The sequence below is a fragment of the Pelodiscus sinensis genome, chromosome 13, assembly GCF_052426305.1.
Source record: "Pelodiscus sinensis isolate ZL-2025 chromosome 13, ASM5242630v1, whole genome shotgun sequence".
In the NCBI taxonomy this organism is placed as follows: domain Eukaryota; kingdom Metazoa; phylum Chordata; order Testudines; family Trionychidae; genus Pelodiscus; species Pelodiscus sinensis.
The window spans coordinates 27,357,104-27,379,844 of record NC_143064.1 but is presented as its reverse complement, the minus strand read 5'-3'; the positions used below and the strand labels follow the sequence as shown (position 1 = coordinate 27,379,844).

The following is a 22,741-nucleotide window of genomic DNA, read 5'->3' as shown; positions in this document are numbered from 1 at the left end:
CGGCCAATCAGAGGCAGCAGACAACTAGCAAGAGGGGAGGGGGGCTGCTCTCATTCACAAAGCCCCGGGCTGGTCCGGCCCGCGGGGTGGAAGAGCAGAGCGAAGGGGGCTTGCGCTCCGCGGCTGCACTGCCCACGCAGAGAGAGCGAGGGAGAGGGGCAGCGGAGTGCGAAGGTGGGAGGCAGCAGGGATTCAGGGGGGTGAGTCACTTTGATGCTCCGTGCCTCAGTTTCCTCCTCTGTATTAATACTTAATACTTAAATTCATGGCGCATTAGGTTGCATTCGGAGGAGCTTTGCCAGCAGATCCAGAGAAGTGATTATTCCCCTTTATTCAGCACTGGTGAGGCCACGTCTGGAGTACTGTGTCCAGTTCTGGCCCCCTCCTCTCCCCACTACAGAAAGGGTGTGGATGCACTGGAGAGGGTCCAGCGGAGGGCAACCAAAATGATCAGAAGGCTGGCGCACATGACCTAGGAGGCGAGGCTGAGGGATTTGGGCTTATTTAGTCTGCAGAAGAGAAGAGTGAGGGGGGATTTGATAGCAGCCTTCTGCTTCCTGAAGGGAGGTTCCAGAGAGGATGGAGAGAGGCTGTTCTCAGTAGTGAGGGCTGGCAGAACAAGGAGCAATGGTCTCAAGTTACAGCGGAGAAGGTCTAGGTTGGATAGTAGGAAAAACTATTTCACCAGGAGGGTGATGAAGCACTGGAATGGGTTCCCTAGAGAGATTGTGGAACCTCCATCTCTAGAGGTTTTTAAGTCCTAGCTTGACAAAGCCCTGGCTGAGATGATTTAGTTGGAGTTGGTCCTTCTTTGGGTAGGGAGTTGGACTTGATGATCTCCTGAGGTCTCTTCCAGCCCTGGGATTCTATGGTTCTACTTGTGTTCCTTGGTAAAGTGCTTTGAGGTCTATGAGTTCCATGAGCTGCCTAAGAGTGAGTCATGATTATTAGTTTGCAAAATTCATCATACAATCACACCCTTGAGAGAACAGACAGTTAGGGGGCCCTGCTTCCCCTCCCCACCTCCAACTCCCCTAAAGTGAATGGCTCCATTCCAATTTGTCTGGTGCTGGGCATGGAGAAGAAGAGAACACAGCCAGGCAACCCCATTATACCCCCATTCTGGGGGGGGGGGGGTGCCAGAATCAGGGCAGAAGGAAGAGACTGCTAGTTGGATTGCCTTACACTATGGCTTTCAGACTAGTGATAGCACCCCCTCCAACCACAGGGAAGTGGATTGGAAGACAAGCCACCATGAGATGTTCTGCAGTGTTTAAACAGAGATAATAAGCAAATCCAAAATGAAACTCACTGTACTTGTGATATACACAGGGGAGAGATGATTTTAATGCTGACTTTATTAATTTTTGCTGGTACCATTATATTACTTGTGTACTTAGACCCTGCCTAGACACACATACCCTCATATGACTGGTATCTTTGCTGTTTAGTTGAATAATACAATTTATGTATTTAACTTAAACCACCACAGTAGTTTAATTATTCTTTTGTTTGTTTTGTTTTGTTTCAGTGCCAGATGTCAGCATAGTGCTTTATAGACAAATAAAGACACAGTCACGTGCCAAAGAATTTACAGTACAGGCTTTGTCTTCACTAGCAATTTCACTAGAGTAATGATCCAAGTGTTCCTTTAAGACTTGTGCAGCAATTTGCCAATGCAGGATACTATCTACATGCTCTGTGTTATGCCACTAGAAAATGGCAAATTAGATGCACCTGGTAACAAATACAAGACGGTAATTCCTTTTTAGAATTTGAATTTATTGTGTGTGGGGGATTGTGGAGTACTAAGTAGCAGAGGAACAAGAATTGAGTGCTCATTTTAAACAAGAGTTTTAATCACTACAAAAGTCAATGAAGCCACATGATGAAGCAAGTAATACCTTGGTGCTCTTCTGACAAGAGGTGCCAGATCAGATACCCCCTCATCCTCATGACAAAGGCTTGATCCATCTCGCAGATCAATTTAAAAGTCACAGTTCTCCAAGCCCAGCTAATCTGAAATATAGGCAGCTGTGTTCTTATTTGAAAAGAAATTCTCTAAGAGCCTCATTCAAAGCCCGGAGAACTCAGGGGTGCGAATCTTTCCATTGACTTCACTAGTATTTGGATTGAGAACTAAAGCAAGAAAATTCAGAGATGTGAAAAATTTAGTTACCCAGCTAAGAGTCTGAATTATAAACATTGTGTTGAAAATTGCCAGCAGCAAAGATTTAGGCAACACACTTCAAGGTCAGATTGAGTGGGCTGTTAGCATAGTGTGTTTTGTGATGGTTGGTGTGAAGTATTTGTGTTATATAGAAATCTTGGAAACGCAATAGGCGAAAAACCTGCCAAATTTGGCCTAAACAGTTTGGTTTAATATTTTTAGTGAGTATTTTTATTTTTTAGTGGCTGATTATTCTTAGGAAATTTTTTCTTGTTTCTGCGGGTTCTGTTAACTGATTCTGGTATCTGAATAAAATATGGTCTCGATAAGGATTTCAAGAGGCAATTTGAAAACAGTATTGCATTTCATGTTTTCCTGCCTACTCTGTGCATTTATCTTACCTTGATGTTTTGTTAAATGTCAATGTTCTAGATTATAGCCCAGTTCATTATTTTTTTACAAGGGCATAAATTTATGGCTGACAATCGTATTGCCTTTCCTTTCTTATTTAGTACTATGTGATTCTCTTGATTTCTCTGCAAATCTGATCCCCAAGGCTTTCTGGTATCACAAAGGAAATTGAAAGGTAAGTATCCCCATCCCTCTCCCACACAAATAGCCAAAATATGGAAAGGTGCCATTAAAGTGCTGACAGACAAGAATTTGATTCCAGGCAAGGCACTACAGACCATCTTGTCCATCCTGCCATGCAACCTTCTGAGGAACTATAATATAATAAGTTTCTGGGGGCATCATTGGGAGGATCAAATCAGAGTGAATTGCTTAAAGCACTACTTACAGTGCAAGACTGGAGGTCCTTCACTATAAAGCACACCAAACCAGTCACAAAGCAAACTTTTGTTTGCCACACTGACTAGCAAGAAGTCGCACAAGAAATCTTAGTATAATTCCTTACACCGGGGTCGACAACCTTTCAGAAGCAGCGTGCCAAGATTGAACGTATTCACTTCTATTTACAGATCTGCGTGCCGGGGGGAGGAAGAGAGAGAAGGGGGCAGAGGCAGGCTGAGTACGCTGACTACATTTTCTGACCCAGATGCAGATAGGGAGAATGGTGTGATTTAAATTATTAAACAGACTAAGTGTTTTAACTTTCTCATGTTGGTTTATCAAACTTCATTTTAAATCAAGTAAAATATTATGTCCAACACAAAAAGTTTCAATGTTTTCTTTATTTATGGCAGGAATGGGAAACCTTTTTTGGGTTGGGGACCACTGACCCTGTGACGGGGAGGCTCCGCCACGCACTCAAGGCCAGCGGAACCACCTGGTGGAGGGGGTGGAGAGGGCCCCACCCACACAGCCCTACTGGGCATACTCCCAGGGGAGTATAAAGGGCTGCAGGCCTGCTCAGAAGGGGCAGACCACCGTCGGAGCTGGAGCTAGGGCCCAACCTACAGAGTCGCAGACCCGACCGCCAGAGAGGGAGTCGCCAGGCCCGCTGGACCCGCCGCTGCCGCTCGACCCCAACGACGGAGCCACCAGCCAGCCCCCTGCAACCCAGGCGCCAGACCGGCTGCCGCAAACCCCGATGCTGTCTTGGGAGCTGCCGCTACAACCACCCGACTCGTGCCGACAGGTGGGACGCTGCCGACCAGGGGAAGGGGGAAGGAAGCGACCCAGGGCAGGGAGCCGGAAAGGCCCCTGAGGGCTCGGCGTGTTGTGGGGAGGAACCCCCGCCGAGCCAGTGGGGGGAGCCGCCCGCCACTGATAGGGCCCTGGGTCGGGGCCCGGTGGAGAGGGAGGGCCCGGGCCCCCCTACCGCTCCTGCCCTGACCCCCGGCGAGTGGGGGCTCGGCTGAAGGACTAGGCCTTAGAGCCGGTGTACAAAGGACTAGGCCGGGAGGCTGTATTTCCCTTAATACCAGGGCTGCGTACTTTGGGACTAGGCCCGATGGTCTAAACTATGCCCCGGATAGGGGCGGCAACCCCTCTGGAGGGGTGGGGGTGACCCCCTTACAGACCCACAGAAAAATCATCTGGGGACTACACAAGTGAGAAGCAAAAAAATTCCTCCAAAAACCTCCAACCCTCACTGTTGTGACCCCCAACTGAGACACCTCACTTCTCCGGCACTCCAGCCTCACAGGGTGAGGGAAAGGGTCAGGGAGGACTGAGGTTTCGGGTTTCCATAGGCCAGGTTTACTTTGCTGGGGTTCCAGATTTAGTGGATTTTATGAACTCCCCTTTAGGCTCTGGGGTAGGGACAACAATGAGGGGTTCATTGTGCAAGACAGAGCTGCCAATGAGTGGGGTAAGGATGGGATTCAGGATCTGTGAGGGAGGGAGGGAGGGAAGGTGCAGACGCAGGCTGGGAGTAGGGTGTCTGGCTAGGTGGAGGGAGTAGGAGTAAGGGAGGGTGCAGGAGGAAGAGAGAGTGTTAGAACAAGCTGGGGTCTTGGCGGGGTGAGGGGAGTGAGGGAGGGAAACTGGGGTGTGGTTGTCTGGGCATGAGGGGGGACACTTACCTGGCTTCGTGCCCCCTTGCAGTAGGGAAAGCCTCATGCATCACTGCACTGTCCTTCCCCTAGTGAGGTGGGGAGGAGGAGGAAGCTCAGCCCCTCACCACCCTCAGATGCAGCAGGGAGCCCATGTAGCTGCGAGGCTGCAGCACCAGCTCTGGCTTCCCACTCGGACAGCATGTGGGGGGAGAGATGAAGAAAGCCCTGACCTTCCCCACCGGACCCGGCTCGCCTCAGAGAGTGACAGAGCGAGTGGCTCCATGTGCTGCCCTAGTAGGATGGAGAGGGGTGGGGGGAGAGAAAGCGGCAGCACATGGAGTGTACCTGCCAAGCCCAAGTGCACCCCACCTTGCAGTGCCCCAGGTTGGCTCCGCGCGGCCCCTTCCAGGGCTGAAGCGGCAGCTTCAAGGTGCTGAGATCCAGGAACGGCTCCACCGGCTTTTGCCTTGGACCCAGCTGCCCCTCCCCCCAGCAGTGGCAGCCGCTGTAACAACAAGAGGCCACCTGGAGACGGAGGGGGAGGAGGCGTGGCCAGACCAGACCCCGTGTAGCGGAGGCAGTCCCATGGGGGGAAAGAGGAGGCTGCGTGGCACGCGGTGGTGAGGCCTCTGTGTGTGTGGGGAAGTAGGGAGGCCGTTGCTGCTGCACCGCGCTAGTGTGAGCCTGTCCCAGCCAGGGGAAGGGAAATGGCAATGCACAGATCCAGTGGGAGCTAGTGTTCCCCGCACACCAGCTTGGGCGGGGAGGCTCCCATGCCAGTGAAAATCATCCTGTGTGCCATTTATGGCATGCATGCTGTAGATTGCCGACCCCTGCCTAACATAGATGAGAGGTTATGAAAACCAATCTCACCAAATCCAAACAGTTTCTCCGAATCCCAAAGGACCAGCTTCAGATCTTACCCAAAAGAGCACACAGTGTTAGCCAGTCCTTTAGAATCTAAAATGTAAAGGTTTATTAATAAACAAAAAAAGAAAAGGTTGAGAGTAAAATCGCAAAAGGAATCAAATTACACACACCAATGCAAAGTTTTTGGTGTAGGTTTGCAGCAGAGATGGATTAATCTGCTGTGTTATAAGTCTCTGGAATACGTCCTCTGTTAGGAGGAGTCATCAATCCTTCTGGGCTCAGTTCATAGCAAAGATGCTACAGAAGTGATGAGCTGGAATGAAGAGAAAAATGGAGGAACACTCAGGAACCTCTGAATACACTTGCCCTTGTGGAAGGAATTCCTTTGTTCTTGCTGTATGAAAGTACACCCACTATGGAGTTTTGCAGGGGTGAAAGTAACTTATATTTCTTACAGGTACTGTGCTATTGAGACCTGCCCCAACCAGGGGAGGCAGGGGCAAAACTAACTTTGTTTCTTACAAGTACTGTCATATTGCAACCATCCTTCATATTGCAGTTATCCTTCATGGATCACTTTGTATGAATTTGAAACTTGAAGCTACTACTGATACTCTGGAATAAAACTTTAATATTGGAATAAAAGCCTGAAATAACCTTATATAAACTCCCAGTTGGCCCATACAGCTGGTTTCACTGCTCTCCCTGTTCTTGTCATGCCATGCCTTAGGATGAATGTGCTGTGTATTGGCCTCTCCCAAGCCACATTTTCACATATGGCATAGGATTCCACTGAGCATAAGGAGGTCCCACACATGAAATGAATAGCAATGAACATGATGAGTGGGTAAGAGCAGTCCTTTTCACTGTAATGATGTTATTCAACTCATTGAATCCTTTTTCACAGTCAGTGTTGCTTGCAGCAAGGATATCTACTGTAAGGAGAAGTTTTTTAAGTCTTTCAGGCATTTTTTCCTCAAAGTCTTAAATTCCACAAATCTCAGCCATGTTTCCTGTTCATTTATTGTCAGTGGATCAGACCACACTTTTACTTCCTTTTCACCAAAAAAATAGGGATTCTCTGACCATGGTTCAGGGCTCTGAATTGACAGATGGTTAATTCAATTCAGATGCCCTTTCTTCATTAATATATGGAGATATACCTATCTCATAGAGCTGGAAGGGACCTTAAGAAGTCAAAGTCCAATCACCTGCCCACACAACAGGACCAAGTACTATCCCTGACAGATTTGCCCCAGATCCCTAAACACCCTCTCAAGGCTTGAGCTCATAACCCTGGGTTGAGGAGGCTAATGCTTAAACCACCAAGCTATTCTGAGTCCTTCAATCAGCTACGTTTGAGGCAGTTGTCAATATTTTCATCCTTATGTTGTCAGTGACTGCTTGAATGAATTGAGACTAGTTGATTCTGGGGCTTTCTCTAGTGCTGTTTGGTTTGCTGATTTTGAACATCATGAATTGTTCAGCTTTCTGGGTATGTTTAGAGTGAACTCCTGGGTCTGTTTTTAGTTTTTCGATTCTCCTGATGTCATGGGCATCCGGTAGGCTAGATGGGGAAAGGCTTTGCCTTCCCAAGCTGCAGACATGGGCCCGCCCACATTCTGCCCCTAGAATGCCTGCTGTAGATGTTCTGCAGGCAGAGTGTTGCTACACCCAGCACCCACTCTCCCTGTGCTATGGAGACCAGGGAAGCTGGTGCTGCGTGCCACCTGCCCTCCCCATATTCCCGGGCCAGGGAGGCTGGGGCGCACGGTCTTGCCTCATCCCCTGTCTTCTCCTCCCCGTGGTGGTGGTGGTGGAGCGCCCGTGCTTGGCTGCTGCCCCACCTCCTCCCTTCCTTGTGGTGGGGGTGAGGCCTCAGCAGAGTGGGGCAGGGATATAAGTGGGGCTGGGGGCTTGCCTCCCCTAGTTTTAGCTACACCAACTGCCCGTGCATAATGTATATTTTCATTAGGTTGTCTGCTTTGGAAATGGTCATTTCTCATTCTTGTAACACCTCAGACAAGATCTGTCAGCACATCCAGTATTAAAGAAAGGTTTCTGATGAAATGTTCAGAACACAGATTTGAGAGCAGTCCTTGAAATTTAGCATGTTTCCTTCCGACTCTTGACTGGTCTGTGAGGCCTCCTCAAATTGTTTTACCAAAACCAGGTATGTGTGCCAGACTGCACTCACTGCTCTGCATGTTGATGTCACTCCCCCCCTCTTATGTTAAACACTTTTTTTTATGTTTTTGAAGTACAATGTCTAATTCTTTGGCATGAGCTCTCATTCGTGAGAGTTTTTTGGTGATTGACTATTCAATGAACACAATACCTCCAAAAAAGCCTTAAAGCCATTTATACCTCCAGTGACTTCTCAAGCTTCATCAACAGCAGGCAGGTTCCAGTTCATGGTTGAGGCAATGCCATAATATCACATTCAGAAAGTCCATTTTCAGTAGTTTTCCAACTCCAGCTTTGATGCCTCGCATCACATTAGCATTGTCAACACAAAAAGGTTGTCCATTACTAGTTCTTTAGTGAACCCAGGATGTAACAAGCATTTCAAAATGTCCCCTTTAATGGCTTCTGCTGTTAACGCTTTGTAGCTCAATCAAGTGTAGAGGAAACGTAACTGGCCTCATAATTCCATCTATCCTGGCTTTCAAATAAACAATAGCGGCAAGGAGTCCTGTGGCACCTTATAGACTAACATGGCTACCCCTCTGATACTTGACAAATAAACAATGAGAGTCGAGTTTCTGGAGAGAGTAGTTGATTCGTTGATGAGTACAGTAATTTTTGACTTATTCTTGATGACTTTTGGAGCAATTTTCTTTTTCATTTCAGTGGCTATATGATTGATTATATCTAAACAAACAGTTCTACTTTGCAATAAATACCCCCTTTCAATTCCGTTCATTTGCTGTAGCTCAGTGAGTCTCTCATGGTGTCTAGTGACTGATTTGTTTAGGCAATGTGGTATGCTGTATGGAATACACGAGCAGTTCTTTCAAAGGATGATTGTTCACTTTTCCAGCCAGATTAAGAAGTGTTTCTTTTTTAGCCAGGGCCTGAATTTTTTCAGCCTCCATGTGAGCTGCAGATTTCTTATATTCATCATTCCTTCATGCATGCATGCAAAGGGAGGGCAGCTCTGTCTCTTTATTATTTCATATGAGGATGTTTCACAAGAGGCCCAGTTTAGAGAGATGTTACTGCCTCTTACAGAATGCAGCTTCCAATTGGAAATGTCACCACATACCATGCATCCAAGTTTACCACCTGAAGCAAAAAGCCAAAAGTTTTTATTTTAGACCTCCTCAGATTGTGTTTTTGGTCACACAACAGGATAAGGTTGAGTCTCAATTTGTTCACCCGGCAGAATTCAACAGTTTCATTTATTTTCCACTGTTTGTGGCATCTCACATGACAAAAGTGTCAGTGTTTTTTCCCTGTGAATGACTTTCAGCTTTTTCATTTGTTGCCATTCTTTTTGACTAACAATAACCCATTTCCTCATAGTTACGTTTAAACATACCTATTAGGATCTCTTGAACATGTATCTTCTTAGGAGGCATTTTTTTTTCCACTTACTTTCTACTTTAAATTGTGCACCTGACTAATCTTATAAGGGTGGGGGAGGTTGTCCCATACACTGAATATAAAACTGCTATATTTCAGCAAGGGGATCTGCCTTTACAATCTACATGAGTGAGGACAAGACAGTACAGCTACATCACATCAGACCAGTCATGAATGTATTCCACCTGACAAGAAGTAAAAACGGAAAACAGAAGAGGGCTTGCAATGTAAAATATTGTGAATGTAAAATATATGTAATTCAAGCAAAACTCTGATTTTCTGTTTTTAATGCAGTTTCAGTCCCATTGGAGTACGTGCAGGTGTGGGGAGTTGTTGAAGTCAGGCTGGCGGTACACGAATCAGGGCAGAAGAGGTGTGGGGGGAGGGCAAGGTGTTGGAGGCAGGGCATGGGACTTGGGGTACAGGAGTCAGGGGAGGGGGGATGGGTGTGTGTGGGGGGAGGTGCTGGAGTCAGGGCAGAGGTTGGGTTTGTGGGGCTTTAGGGAAAGGGGTAGGAGCTGCAGGATTCAGGGCAGGGGATGGATGGAGGGCTAAGGGTAGGGGGTTAGGTGTGGGGGTTCTCATGGAAGGGGCTGGAAGGCATAGGGCAGAGGGATGGGAAGTGGGTAGGGCTGCAGGAGGTTCAGGGCGGGGAGCTGGAGGTGAGGAGGAGAGTGGGGGAGGGAAGCTGGGACCAAGATGTCTGTGTGGAGACACTGCTTCAAGGAAACTGGCAACAGTGTGACAGACCCCTGGCTTCTTCCCAGGAGTCGCTGGCAACATCGTGTGCCAGGGACAGCACACAACCGGCCTGCTGCCTCACCTGGCTGTGCACGCCCGGTTGCCAGTGCCAGCCTGCAGCAACAGGAGCTTGGCTGGGAGAGCACATCTCAAGCTGCGCCCCAGCAAGCTTTGAGCAGCGTTCCCAGGCAGCCCTTTAAACATGCCAGGCCGACTCTTTAAACAGTGCACTGGCTCTTGCCAGAGCGGCACACCAGGACGTATTCCCTTACTTTCACCTCTTGAGTTTGTCACACGAGCAAGTCACCTGTCCATGCATGACTCAGTCCTTTTTAGCAGCAGCCATCACTCCCATGCTGGACTGAACGTTCACACCAAGGTTCCTTGACACCTATTAAGGCCCACTTGACAGTCAAGTACTGCTATTCACTTGACTAGCCACCCTTTCACAATAGGTTGGCCAAGCTGCCTCTTGAGATATCCCAGGAGCAAACATTTGAAATACAAGTACAGAGCCAATACGCATAAGTTCAAATACAAAACTAATATATGCATGTGAGCAGTACAGTATGAACAGAATCAGTAAATTATAAGCTTCACTTGGCCCACTTTGTACAGGATGTGGTGCAAACATATAACTGTGGTTACAACAGTGTTTGTATGTTCACATAAAAAATTCAGGAACACTATGTGAAAATGGTAAGATCCTTTCATAAGACATTCAGAATATATGTCTGAATCAATCCTTGTGGCCAGGTTATACTTGACATTGTTGGCAATGGGTTTTTCATTATACCTCCAGGCTGATTTAGAAAATAGAGTTGAGAGAGAGGATAAAAAACTGTGTGTCCCAACATGTCCTAAGACTTCATTTTCCTTTGACAAATTCTGCACCATTCCCACAAAACAACCAGCCAGCTGGATTCCTTGGGGTAACAGTGCTTGCTAAACACATAGGTAGAAATTGATCAAGTGTCTTTATGGTTAGTTGCAAATAATAAACACTCCCACTGTGAAAAATATTAATATAACACATTAAAGAATGAGGCTGGGGATTTGAGCTAGAGCTCTCTGAGGAGAATCAGGGCTTTTAAACTCAGATGAGAACTATAGTGAAGAGTAGATGGTGTTTTCTTTTAAAAATTTTATTCCATAAATGACTCTGGTGTTCATTAAATGTGCTGGTGGTCTGATGTCTTCATAGATCAGAGGTGGGCAAATACTGGCCTTTGGACTAGATCTGGTCCACCAGGGTTAGTCCCTGGTGGGCCCCCACCACTAAAGATACTTGCACCTTCAAAGGTATCGGTGATCACAGCTTTCTCTGGATGCAGATCGTTGTTCCCAACCAATGGGAGTGACAGGAAGTGGTGTCTCAGCCCGCACCCCTTTCTGCAGTTCCCATTGGCTGGGAACAGTGATCTATGGCCAATGGGAGCTATGATCGCCGATATCTGTGGAGGTGCAGAAAAATATAGTGGTAATGGCCTGCCAAGGACCAACCATGGCAGGCTGCTGCCTTTTTATTGCCCATACCCCACCAAAGTCCTTTATAAATCTTTAGTGAAACAATTACTGTATGAGCATCTCTTGTTTAAGAGTCTCTTGCACTGTCCCCAGACAAGATTCTTCATCTTGGCTTTGGAGAGTACCTCTGTGAGCAGGCAGGTCTCCAGCAAGACCACTTTCCAGATGCATTCATGGTTTTCTTGTGAGTTTATACATATAATATACTGTGTATTTCAGATAGTTTGTGCATCTAAGTGTCCATCCAGCAACCTGTGAGTCCATTTGTTCAAGAAAGCCTCCTAAACAGTGAGGGTATGTCTACAATACAAAGTTAATTCGAACTAACAGCTGTTAGTTCGAATTAACTTTGATAGGCGCTACAAATACAAACCGCTAGTTCGAACTTAATTCGAACTAGCGGAGCGCTTAATTTGAACTGGGTAAACCTCTACGAGGACTAATGCCTAGTTCGAATTAAGTAGTTTGAATTAAGGGGTGTGTAGCCACTTAATTCGAACTAGTGGGAGGCTAGCCCTCCCCAGCTTGCCCTGGTGGCCAATCTGGGCACCACCAGGGAAACTTGTCTGCTCCCCTCCCGGCCCCGGAGCCCTTAAAGGGGCACGGTCTGGCTACGGTGCCTGTGCCAGGTGCAAGCCTGCCAGCACCCAGCCAGCAGACCCTGCACCTGGCACGGCACGAGCCAGCTACCTGCTGCCACCCAGCCTTCCGCCTTTTCCCGGAACCAGGCTGGCGGCTCCCAAGAGCCTGCCCAGGGCCGCAAGAGGCGGGCGCCCGCCTGGTCTAGTGCAGACATCGTGGACCTCATCCACGAACTCCGCACTAGGCACAGGAAAGTGGCCGGCTAGGGCAGGATAGCTGCCAGTCTGGCCACCCAGGAGCAGGTTTGCATGAAAATCAAAGTGGTCCAGTGAGACCCCCGACCCTGAGCCCTGAGCTTAGAACATAAAGACGTAAGAACGGCTGTACTGGGTCAGACCAAAGGTCCACCTAGCCCAGTAGCCTGTCTGCTGACAGCGGCCCACACTAGGTACCCTGGAGGGGGGGACCGAAGACAATGACCAAGCCATTTGTCTCGTGCCATCCATCTCCAGCTTTCCACAAACAGAGGCCAGGGACACCATTTCTACCCCCTGGCTAATAGCACTCCATGGACCCAACCTCCATGACTTTATCTAACTTCTCTTTAAACTCTGTTCTAGTTCTAGCCTTCACAGCCTCCTGCGGCAAGGAGTTCCACAGGTTGACTATTTGCTTTGTGAAGAAGAACTTTCTATTATTAGTTTGAAGCCTGCTACCCATTCATTTCATTTGGTGTCCTCTAGTCCTTCTATTATGGGAATTAATGAAGAACTTTTCTTTATGCACCCTCTCCACACCACTGATGATTTTATAGACCTCTATCATATCCCCCCTCAGTCTCGTCTTTTCTAAGCTGAAAAATCCCAGTCTCTTTAGCCTCTCTTCATATGGGACCTGTTCCAAACCCCTGATCATTTTAGTTGCCCTTTTCTGAACCTTTTCCAAGGCCAAAACATCTTTTCTGGGGTAAGGAGACCACATCTGTACACAGTACTGAAGATATGGTGTACCATAGTTTGATACTTCCCCATCTCCTTCTTGCCCTGGCTTCTCCCTTCCAACTCCCTCCTCCCAGGTTTTCCCTTCCTGTCTCCCACCCTCTTTCTTCCCCTCTCCCACCTCCTTTTCCCAGTCTCCCCGAGTTTTGTTGAATAAAGAGAGTTTCTATTTTTGAACACACGTGTCCTTTATTTTTTACATCAGGAAGGGGGGCTAGGGAGGGGTAAGAGGATGGAGGTGAGGGAGGAATGGGGTACGAGCCCCCGATGGGGAGGACTGGGGTGGCTCTGCAGGCTCCTCGGGGTGGAAGCTCTCCTGCAGCCCCCTGATTGACCCCCCCCCAGACGGCAGCCTGCAGCAAGTGCAGCCGGGCTGATGGTCAAGTGCTGTGATGTGCCAAGTGTGGGCACTCAGAGGAGTACTCCAAGCGAGGACTGCTTTGCTGTCCCTCATCAAGTTAGACAAGCGAGCGAGGAACCCCTGAGAACTGTCTGTCTGGGGTGGGGGTCGGGTCCCTTTAAGCACAGCCCTCGGCTAGCCTGAGGCAGCAGCTCCACGCTCTAAGTCCTAATCTGATGCCCTGCCTGCACTGCTTCCGGCCATCCTTAACCTCGGTTCAGGGTCCACTCAATGTGGACATGCTATTTCGAATTAGCAAAATGCTAATTCAAACTAGTTTTTAGGTCTAGATGCACTAATTCGAATTAGCTTAGTTCGAATTAACTTATTCGAATTAAGTTAGTTCGAATTAGTGCTGTAGTGTAGACATACCCTAAGAGCTACTCCACCGATGACCCACTTTCACAGAACAATTGCCTCATGGACCCACCACATCATGGCAGTATGGAGAAAGGAAATAAGGAAAAGTTATTGTTCCCATAAAGGGGTCACCAAATGAAATCAATAGGTAGCAGATTTAAAAACAAGAAAAGGAAGTATAGGTTGAACCTGCCTAGTCCGGCACCCATGGGACCTGACCAACCAGAGAATTTACCCAACCAAGGGAGGTCAATATTGTTTAGCAGCATTACTTGCACTTTCATGGCTTACTGGATTCTCAGAAGACATTTGAGGTAAATTAGAGCTAAATAACAGAATACTGTGAGCCAGGACTGGTGGCTCTAAACAAATTTTATGGGACTATGGGAAATTTGGCCACATTCATGATAAATGGACATCCTACTAACTGAAATCATGCTGGACCATGGATGTTGCCACACCAGAGAGGGCTGGGCTAAAGAGTTTCAACCTGTAGTTCTTCGCACATCTCATAGTCAACCTGTGGAACTCCTTGCCAGAGGATGTTTTGAAAACCAGGATTTTAACAGGATCAAAAAAGAACTAGGTAATTACATGGAGTATAGGTCCATCAGTGGCTATTAACCAGGATGGGTAGGAACTATGTCCCTTGCCTCTGTTTGTCAGAATCTGTGAATGGGTGACAGGGAATAGATTACCTGTTCTGTTCATTCCCTCTGGGGAGCCTGTCATTGGCTACTGTCAGAAGACAGGATAGTGGGCTAGATGGACCTTGGGTCCATTCTTATGTTCTTATGTTAGTATGCAGCTTCCTCTTATAATAAATAAAACAAGCTCATGGTTTGGTTGTGCCAGGACACTAGGATGTGCATGAAACAAAATTTTCTTATCAAATGGAGAGGGAGGGGTGTGATAGCAGGAAGATTTATACTCACAAATGCTCACAGGAGGGCAGCAAGTACAAGGGACAATTATACCCCAGAATAACCACAGGGGACAGCAAACACCCCACCCCTGGGGAACAGCTGCTGGTCAGCAGCATGGCCTCTGTCACCATGGACGGTCCTGAGAGCAGATGCCAGCCAGCCGGTGCAGCCCCCATCATCATAGGCAACACTAGGGAATAGCCACCCGCCTCCATGGGGCTGGTCCCAGGGAGAAGCCGGGGCGTGGGCTTTGTGGCCATCTGCCCTAGACTGGCCCCAGGGAGACGCTGGTAGGTGACCCCACCCTCTCCTCTGAACTCTCCTCATCTCCTAACCACCTGCCCTGACTCCTGCACCCTCACCTTCTACCCTGAGACACCTCCTTACCCCCAAACCTGATTCCTGCACCCTGATTCCAAACCTCATACTCCTGCCCTGAAGGACCCAAGCAATGCCGGGTAAGTCTGGTATACTAGAAGACTTACCCAGCATTGCTCAGAACATTCAGTGCAGGGGGCTGGGAGTGTGGAGAGTGCAGGCATCAGGGAAAGAGCCTGGGGTGGGGGTGCAGGATGTAGTAAGTAGAGGGTCAGTAACATGGAGACAGCAAGCCTGAATAAACATAAAAACAGCTACTGTCCTGGAATCTAGTCAACAAGACTTTGGTTCAGTAGCGCAAGTGCCCAGAAAGAGGCCCTATTGATAACTGTGTGAGTGTGTAAGTTAGGTCGAGCATGGAAGGACATGGGGAGGCACTGGGTATAGATTGTAAGCCAGAGGGGAGTAGCAGATCATCTTAATAGGAAACATCTTGGTACCAACGACTCCCCAAAAACTAATGTACATACTGACCTAGGTTCAGGACCAGGTCGAAGTTGACAGCATGAAGGACAGTAAATGAGCCCCCCTCCCATAAAATGAGGGGTGGTAACTAGGTGTGAGGGGTTCAGGGTGCGATCACCTCCTCCCTGAATGAGAGGGGGGCTCAGCAGACCCCTTCACCTCTTTTGGTCTGTCTCCTGCCTGGGCCCTTGCTCGGAAGCCCGGGTAATCGGGTGCAATCACTCCCCTCCCTTGATGGAGGGGGGGGTCAGCGGACCCAGCAGTTGTTACCCGTCCATGTGGGATGGGGCCTGAACCTCACGGTTCGACCTCCACCTATTTGAGGTGTGCGCCTTGGTTCGACTGCACGCCCACGCCGGCGTGGCTCGGAGCCGAATGCTCCTTCGGGGGAGGGAGGGAGACCCAGTCTCACCCTCTCTCTGGGTCCCAGCCCGAGGCCCTAAGCGTCGGGGCTTGCTCGCGCCCCGACGTGGTAGATGGGGGTCACTCCGCCCGTAACCCGTCTACCCACGGGCGCCAGAAGGCTTCTGCCCCGGGCTGCTTCCTCCCTTCGCCCCACCCCCTGGGATGATCCGTCGGCTCACCCGGCTTACCGTGCCTCCATTGGGCGGGTCGAGGCGCGGTCCGTAAGGAACCTAGGGGCCAGCCACCTCCCGCGTCTCTTGGCCCGGCCGAGCCTCTCCCTTCGTGGCCACCGTGCGCTGTCCAGGTCGCTGCTGGAGCCGGTGCTAGCAGCTCGTCCGCGGTGGGGGCTGTCTCAGGGCCCCCGATCATGGGGTTGGGCCACCGGCCGTGCTTGGGTGCATCCCCGGTCCGTCCTGGGACCCCTACTGCCTCCTCCTCCCCAGCGGGAGGCCTCCCCCCCTCTCCGAGCCGGCGGGCTGTTTTAAAGTGGCCCACCAGACCTGATGTCGGCCGGTGGCCCCACCCCCCCGGAGATGCGGCTGGCGTGCCGGTGGTGTCCCGGCCGACGCTTGTGGCTGGGGCTCTTCCCCCTGATCCCTCAGGGTTGGGGCTGCTCACCTTGCGTCGGCGCAGGCACGGTGGCGGACTCCAGCTGTCCCGTCCACCGCGGCTGCGTCTGCGGTGCCGGGGCGTCTTGTCTGCCGCCGCGCAGGCCTCCCGTTCGGCTCGACCCCCTGGAGTGCGGGCCGGCGGTGGCCCATCACACTAGGCAACAGAGGGTGGCAACCTGGTACATAGAGAATTGATGATATAAGTTGTTTGTACATGTCTATAAAAGGGCACCACAAACGATGAGCGTTGACCAACCTGGGGGGGAGGGGTGCACTAGGCAGGTGTCATTGCTGAGACTTACAGAATGCACAGTGGCTTAACATTGGCTAACCACTGTTAATATCTGTCATTTGGCAATAGGCTTTCTATGTGCTGGTACATTGTCAACGCTTGCAGAATGCACTGTGGCTTGGCATTGAGACTTTCTGCTGACAACAGTTAATGCGCAGCATTTGGCAATAAACCTGCTCGATTGGTTTCATCCTTACCTGAATCTGTCGTTTCCGGGGACTCTCAGAGATCCACCGTGTTGACCCAAATGCACAGGATCTAACGCTGTAGATAAAGGGAGTACACGCATGCACGCATGCAGCCGAGAGTATATCATCACCGACAGAGTAGAGGACCTGTCTGGAACGAACCGGGACAACCCCGAAACCCTGACTGACGACACAGGAGTTAGAATTGTGGGTGACAAGAGTCTCAGGGCAAGGGATAAGGTGCAGGAATCAGAGCATGGGGCTTAGGACAGGGAGTGGGGTTTCAAGAGTCAGGGCAGGGGGTTGGGAGGCGTGGGGGAGCCTAGGGGAGGATGTGGGGGGCTCAGGGCAGGGGGCAACAGCAGTCAGTGACTTCTCGCTGGGGACAGCTTGGGGCTGCAAGGGCTGTATAGCCCAGCCAGTGGCTGTTTCCTGGGGGATGCACAAACTCTCTCAGATGCACAAACTCTGTCAAATATATAGTAGATATATAAAGAGATTGAATTAATTCCATATCTAACGATATAAAGCAGGCAATTTGTGGGTTTATCATCTCAATGATATTTTCTTGTTAAGTTTTTTTGTTCTCTTAGCCCAGATCTATACTAGAGAGTTATTTTGAAATAAGCTAAGCGTCCACACTACCAAACCCATTATTTCGAAATAATGGGCTGATTATTTTGAATTAATAATGCCATCTTTCCACTAGGAATAACACTTATTTTAAAATAGTTATTTTGAAATAGAGGTAGTGTGGATGTTCCACTGCTGCTGTTTCGAAATAACTGTTCCTCAGAGTCATTCAAACTACAGGCAGTCCCCGAGTCACACGGATCCGACTTATGTCGGATCCGCAGTTACGAACGGGGCTTTTCTCGCCCCGGAGGACTGGAGCGGCGGGACGCCCAGATGCACTGCGGTCCCGCTGCCCCTGTCTTCCGGGGCGAGAAAAGCTGCTCCCATCTCCCTGGTCTGCTGGGGGGGCCTCCCCCCCAGCAGACCAGGGAGATGCGGAGCAAAGCCGCAGAGCATGCCCGCAGCAGGACAGCCCGGGCACGCCTGGGCTGTCCCGCTGCGGGCGTGCTCCAAGGCTTTGCTCCCCGTCTCCCTGCAGACCAGGAATCAGCCGCTGATCAGTTTCAGCAGCAGCTGACTTTGGGATGCCTGGGTTTCTTAAGTTGAATCCGTATGTAAGGGTATGTCTACACTACCCCGCTAGTTCGAACTAGCGGGGTAATGTATGCATACCGCACTTGCTAATGAAGCCCGGGATTTGAATTTCCCGGGCTTCATTAGCATAAGCGGGGAGCCGCCATTTTTAAATCCCCGCTGCTTCGAACCCCGTGTAGCGCGGCTACACGGGGCTCGAACTAGGTAGTTCGGACTAGGGTCCTATTCCGAACTACCGGTACTCCTCGTGAAACGAGGTGTACCGGTAGTTCGGAATAGGCACCCTAGTCCGAACTACCTAGTTCGAGCCCCGTGTAGCCGCGCTACACGGGGTTCGAAGCAGCGGGGATTTAAAAATGGCGGCTCCCCGCTTATGCTAATGAAGCCCGGGAAATTCAAATCCCGGGCTTCATTAGCAAGTGCGGTATGCATACATTACCCTCCAGTTCGAACTAGGAGGGTAGTGTAGACATACCCTAAGTCAGAACTGGCGTCCAGATTCAGCCGCTGTTGAAACTGATCAGTTTCAGCAGCGGCTGACGCCAGTTCCGACTTACATACAGATTCAACTTAAGAACAAACCTACAGTACGTAACCCGGGGACTGCCTGTAATTACTCTCCAGTGCTTCCTGGGGCTCTAAGTCAAGGTAGTGCACCCACATTAAGGGAGCCTGCCTGGGACTCATTTCAAGTCTTCCCTGTTGTGTGAACACATTATTCAAAATAGTTATTTTGGGAATTATTTCAAATAATTTCCTAGTGTAGACATGCCCCATATTATATTACAATGATGCATTTGTAATGATCCATTCATATTTTTTCTGCCTACATTTTTCTCTTAATATTCTAGTGGTTAATAATCATGATGAAATTCAGGGGTGAAATCTGAAGAGTTCATAGTAGCCAAGTGACAACTTAGAAACACAAAATCATAGAATCCTAAGGCTGGAAGAGACCTCAGGAGGTCATCGAGTCCAGCCCCCTGCCCAAAGTAGGATCAACCCTATCTAAATCATCTCAGCCAGGACTTTGTCAAGCTTCTACCACCTCCCTAGGTAACCCATTTCAGTACTTCACCGCTCTCCTAGTGAAATAGTTTTTCATAAGGGTATGTCTACACTAGCCCCGTAGTTCGAACTAGGGAGGCTAATGAGGGTGACCAAAATTGCAAATGAAGCCCGGGATTTAAATATCCTGTGCTTCATTAGCATGTTCCCGGGTGGTCGCCATTTTGGAAACTGACTAGCCCGAAATAATTGCCCGCGTCTACACGTGGTAGTGAAACGGAAGTTCGAAGTAAACCCCTAACTCGAATTAGCTGTTACTAATTCGGGCAGTTATTCCGGGCTAGTCAGTTTCCAAAATGGCGACCGCCCGGGAACATGCTAATGAAGCACGGGATATTTAAATCCCGTGCTTTATGGCAATTTCGGTCACCCTCATTAGCCTCCCTAGTTCGAACTAGGGGGCTAGTGTAGACATACCCTAATATCCAACCTAGACCTCCCCCACTGTAATTTGAGACCATTGCTCCTTGTTCTGCCACCCATCACCACTGAAAACAGCCTCTCTACATCCTCTTTGGAACCTCCCTTCAGGAAGCTGAAGGCTGCTATCAAATGCCCCCTCATTCTTCTCTTCTGCAGACTAAATAAGCCCAAATCCCTCAGCCTGTCCTCGTAGGTCATGTGCTCCAGCCCCCTAATCATTTTGGTTGCCCTCCGCTGGACTCTCCAGTGCGTCCACATCCTTTCTGTAGTGAGGGGCCCAGAACTAGACGCAATACTCCAGGGCTACGTCTAGACTGGCATGATTTTCTGCAAATGCTTTTAATGGAAAAGTTTTCCGTTAAAAGCATTTGCGGAAAAGCGTCCGTGCCAATCTAGATGTGCTTTTGTGCAAAAAACCCCTGATTGCCATTTTCGTGATCGGGGCTTTTTTGCGCAAAACAAATCTGAGCTGTCTACACTGGCCCTTTTGCTTTGCTTTGCAAAAGCTTTGCACAAAAGGACTTTTGCCCGAATGGGAGCAGCATAGTATTTCCTCAAGAAGCACTGATTTCAGACAGTAGGAAGTCAGTGTTCTTGCGGAAATTCAAGCGGCCAGTGTAGACAGCTGGCAATTTTTTCCGCAAAAACTTGCTAGTTTAGACACGGCCCAGGTGTGGCCTCACCAGTGCCGAATAAAGGAGAATAATCACTTCTCTAGATCTGCTGGAAATGCTCCTCCAAATGCAACCCAATATGCCATTAGCCTTCTTGGCTACAAGGGCACACTGTTGACTCATCTCCAGTTTCTCATCCACTGTAATCCCCAGGTCCTTTTCTGCTGAACTGCTACTTAGCCAGTTGGTCCCCAGCCTGTAACAATGCTTGAGATTCTTCCATCCCAAGTGCAGGACTCTGCACTCGTCCTTCCTTGTTGAACCTCATCAGATTTCTTTTGGCCCAATCCTCCAGTTTGTCCCCACTTAATCCCAGGTTGTCTATCTCTAGGACTGCTCTGATTATCTGGACTGTACATTTAAACCTAAAAGGAGAATACTGATCAATGGACTGACCTTTCAATCTTTTGGAAGTTATCAGAGACTTCACTAGCCAGCAGTCTGTACATCATTGCTACGAACCTGATTTAAGAATATTAGGGTACGTCTAGACTACATGGCTCCGTCAACGGAGCCATGTAGATTTGTTTGTTCGGCAAAGGGAAATGAAGCCGCGATTTAAATATCCGCGGCTTCATTTCAATTTAAATGGCTGTCGCACTGAGCTGACAAACAGCTGATCAGCTGATTGTTGGCTCAGCACGCTAGTCTGGACGCTCCCCTGCCGACACGAAAGCCCTTTACCAACCTCCCTGGTAAACCTCATCCTATGAGGCAGAACGGGGAGGTCAATAAAGGGCTTTCAGGTCGGCGCGGGAGCATCCAGACTAGCGCGCTGAGCAGACAAACAGCTGATCAGCTGTTTGTCGTCTAAGTGTGGCAGCCATTTAAATTTAAATGAAACCGCGATTATTTAAATCGCGGCTTCATTTCCCTCTGCTGATCAGCCTAATCTACATGGCTCTATCGATGGAGCCATGTAGTTTAGACACATCCTTACAGTTACTGAATGCATATGCTCAATTGACCATTTTAAATCTCTTCTTCCTCCTCCTCCTCCTCAGCTGGGACCCCTGGGCAGGCGACGATGGGTGTCTCCAGACCCAGTCCACCACCAGGGGTAGGAAAATGGCTGCTCTGCCCCCCAGGATGCGGTGCAGGTCTTCAAAATAGAGGCAGGAGTGGGGTTCTGCCCCAGAGTGTGAGCTGCGCTCCCTCTCCCTGGCGTAGGCCTGGCGGAGCTCCTTGACCTTGCTTTGTACCTGCTCCTATGTCCTGGTGTGGCCTTTGGTGGCTAGGCTATTGGCCATCTGGCTGTATATGTCTGCGTTCCTGCATTTGGAGCAGAGATCCTGGAGGTTCATCTCCTGGCAGACTCCTGGAAGCCCCCTGCATGTTCCCTGGTACAGGCAGGGGACTCTTGGTGGGTCTGACATGGTTGCCAAACATCAGGCACTGGCAGCTGCGCTGTGACTGGTATCTATCAGGGCTAGCTTTCTGCCACAATCCCTTTCCCCTGTGCAGCTTTAAGATCTGCAGGGGAAGAACTATAGCAGGAACTATAGAGTCCTGAGGAGTGTGGGTGGAGTGGCCAACAGGGCACCTGTGGGATTTCCTGGAGGCCTCTTTTTTCAACAAAACTCCCTGTTCCGCGTCCACACACGCCCTCTTCTGAAATAGCTTTTTCAGAAGAGGCGTTATTCCTCGTGGAATGAGATTTACCAACATCAGAAAAAGCTGTCCATTATTTCGATTGTCTTTCAAAATAATGCAATTGATGCATAGATGCTAGTAACATTGCAGTGTAGACGTACCCTTTGAAAAGTTTCCATGCAGCTTGCAGGGATTTTACTTTTGTCACTGTGCCTTTTAATTTCTGTTTAACTAGACTCCTCATTTTTGTGTAGTTCAAACTAAATGACATGCCCACATCTTAAATACTGCATAAAGATGTGGTTGCCTCATCTCAAAAAAGATACCTTGGCATTGGAAAAGATTCAGAAAAGGGCAACAACAATTATTAGGGGTTTGGAATGGATCCCATATGAAGAGAGATTAGAAAAACTGGGACTTTTCATCTTAGAAAAGAGGAGGCTAAGGAGGGATATGACAGAGGTCTATAAAATAATGACTGGTGTAGAAAAAGTGAACGAGGAAAAGTTATTTACTTGTTCCCATAACATAAGAACTGGGGGTCAACAAATGAAATTAATGGGTGGCAGGTTTAAAACAAACAAAAGGACATTTTTCTTCACGCAGAGTATGGTTGGCCTGTGGAACTCCTTGCCTGAGGAGGTTGTGAAGTGTGGGTAAGCATCCCCCACACGATCCCCAAGGAAGCATGCTCCAGCCAGCTAGGAGAAGGCAGGATCAGCATACTGCCTGAGCTTCCCACCCCCGTGCTCTGACCAGCTGGGAGAAGGCTAGGGCTTATTTCCCCACTTAGTTGGGCCATAATGGGGGGTACATTCACACCCTTGAGGTCCACATTTACAAAAAAAAG

General features: G+C 49.1%; 1 pseudogene; it reads right to left on the bottom strand.

The window, feature by feature from the left end:
- Nucleotides 1-6,846: 6,846 nt before the first annotated feature.
- On the bottom strand, nt 6,847-20,750 carry LOC149523650 (E3 SUMO-protein ligase KIAA1586-like; annotated as a pseudogene).
- Between the last annotated feature and the right edge of the window lie 1,991 nt (nt 20,751-22,741).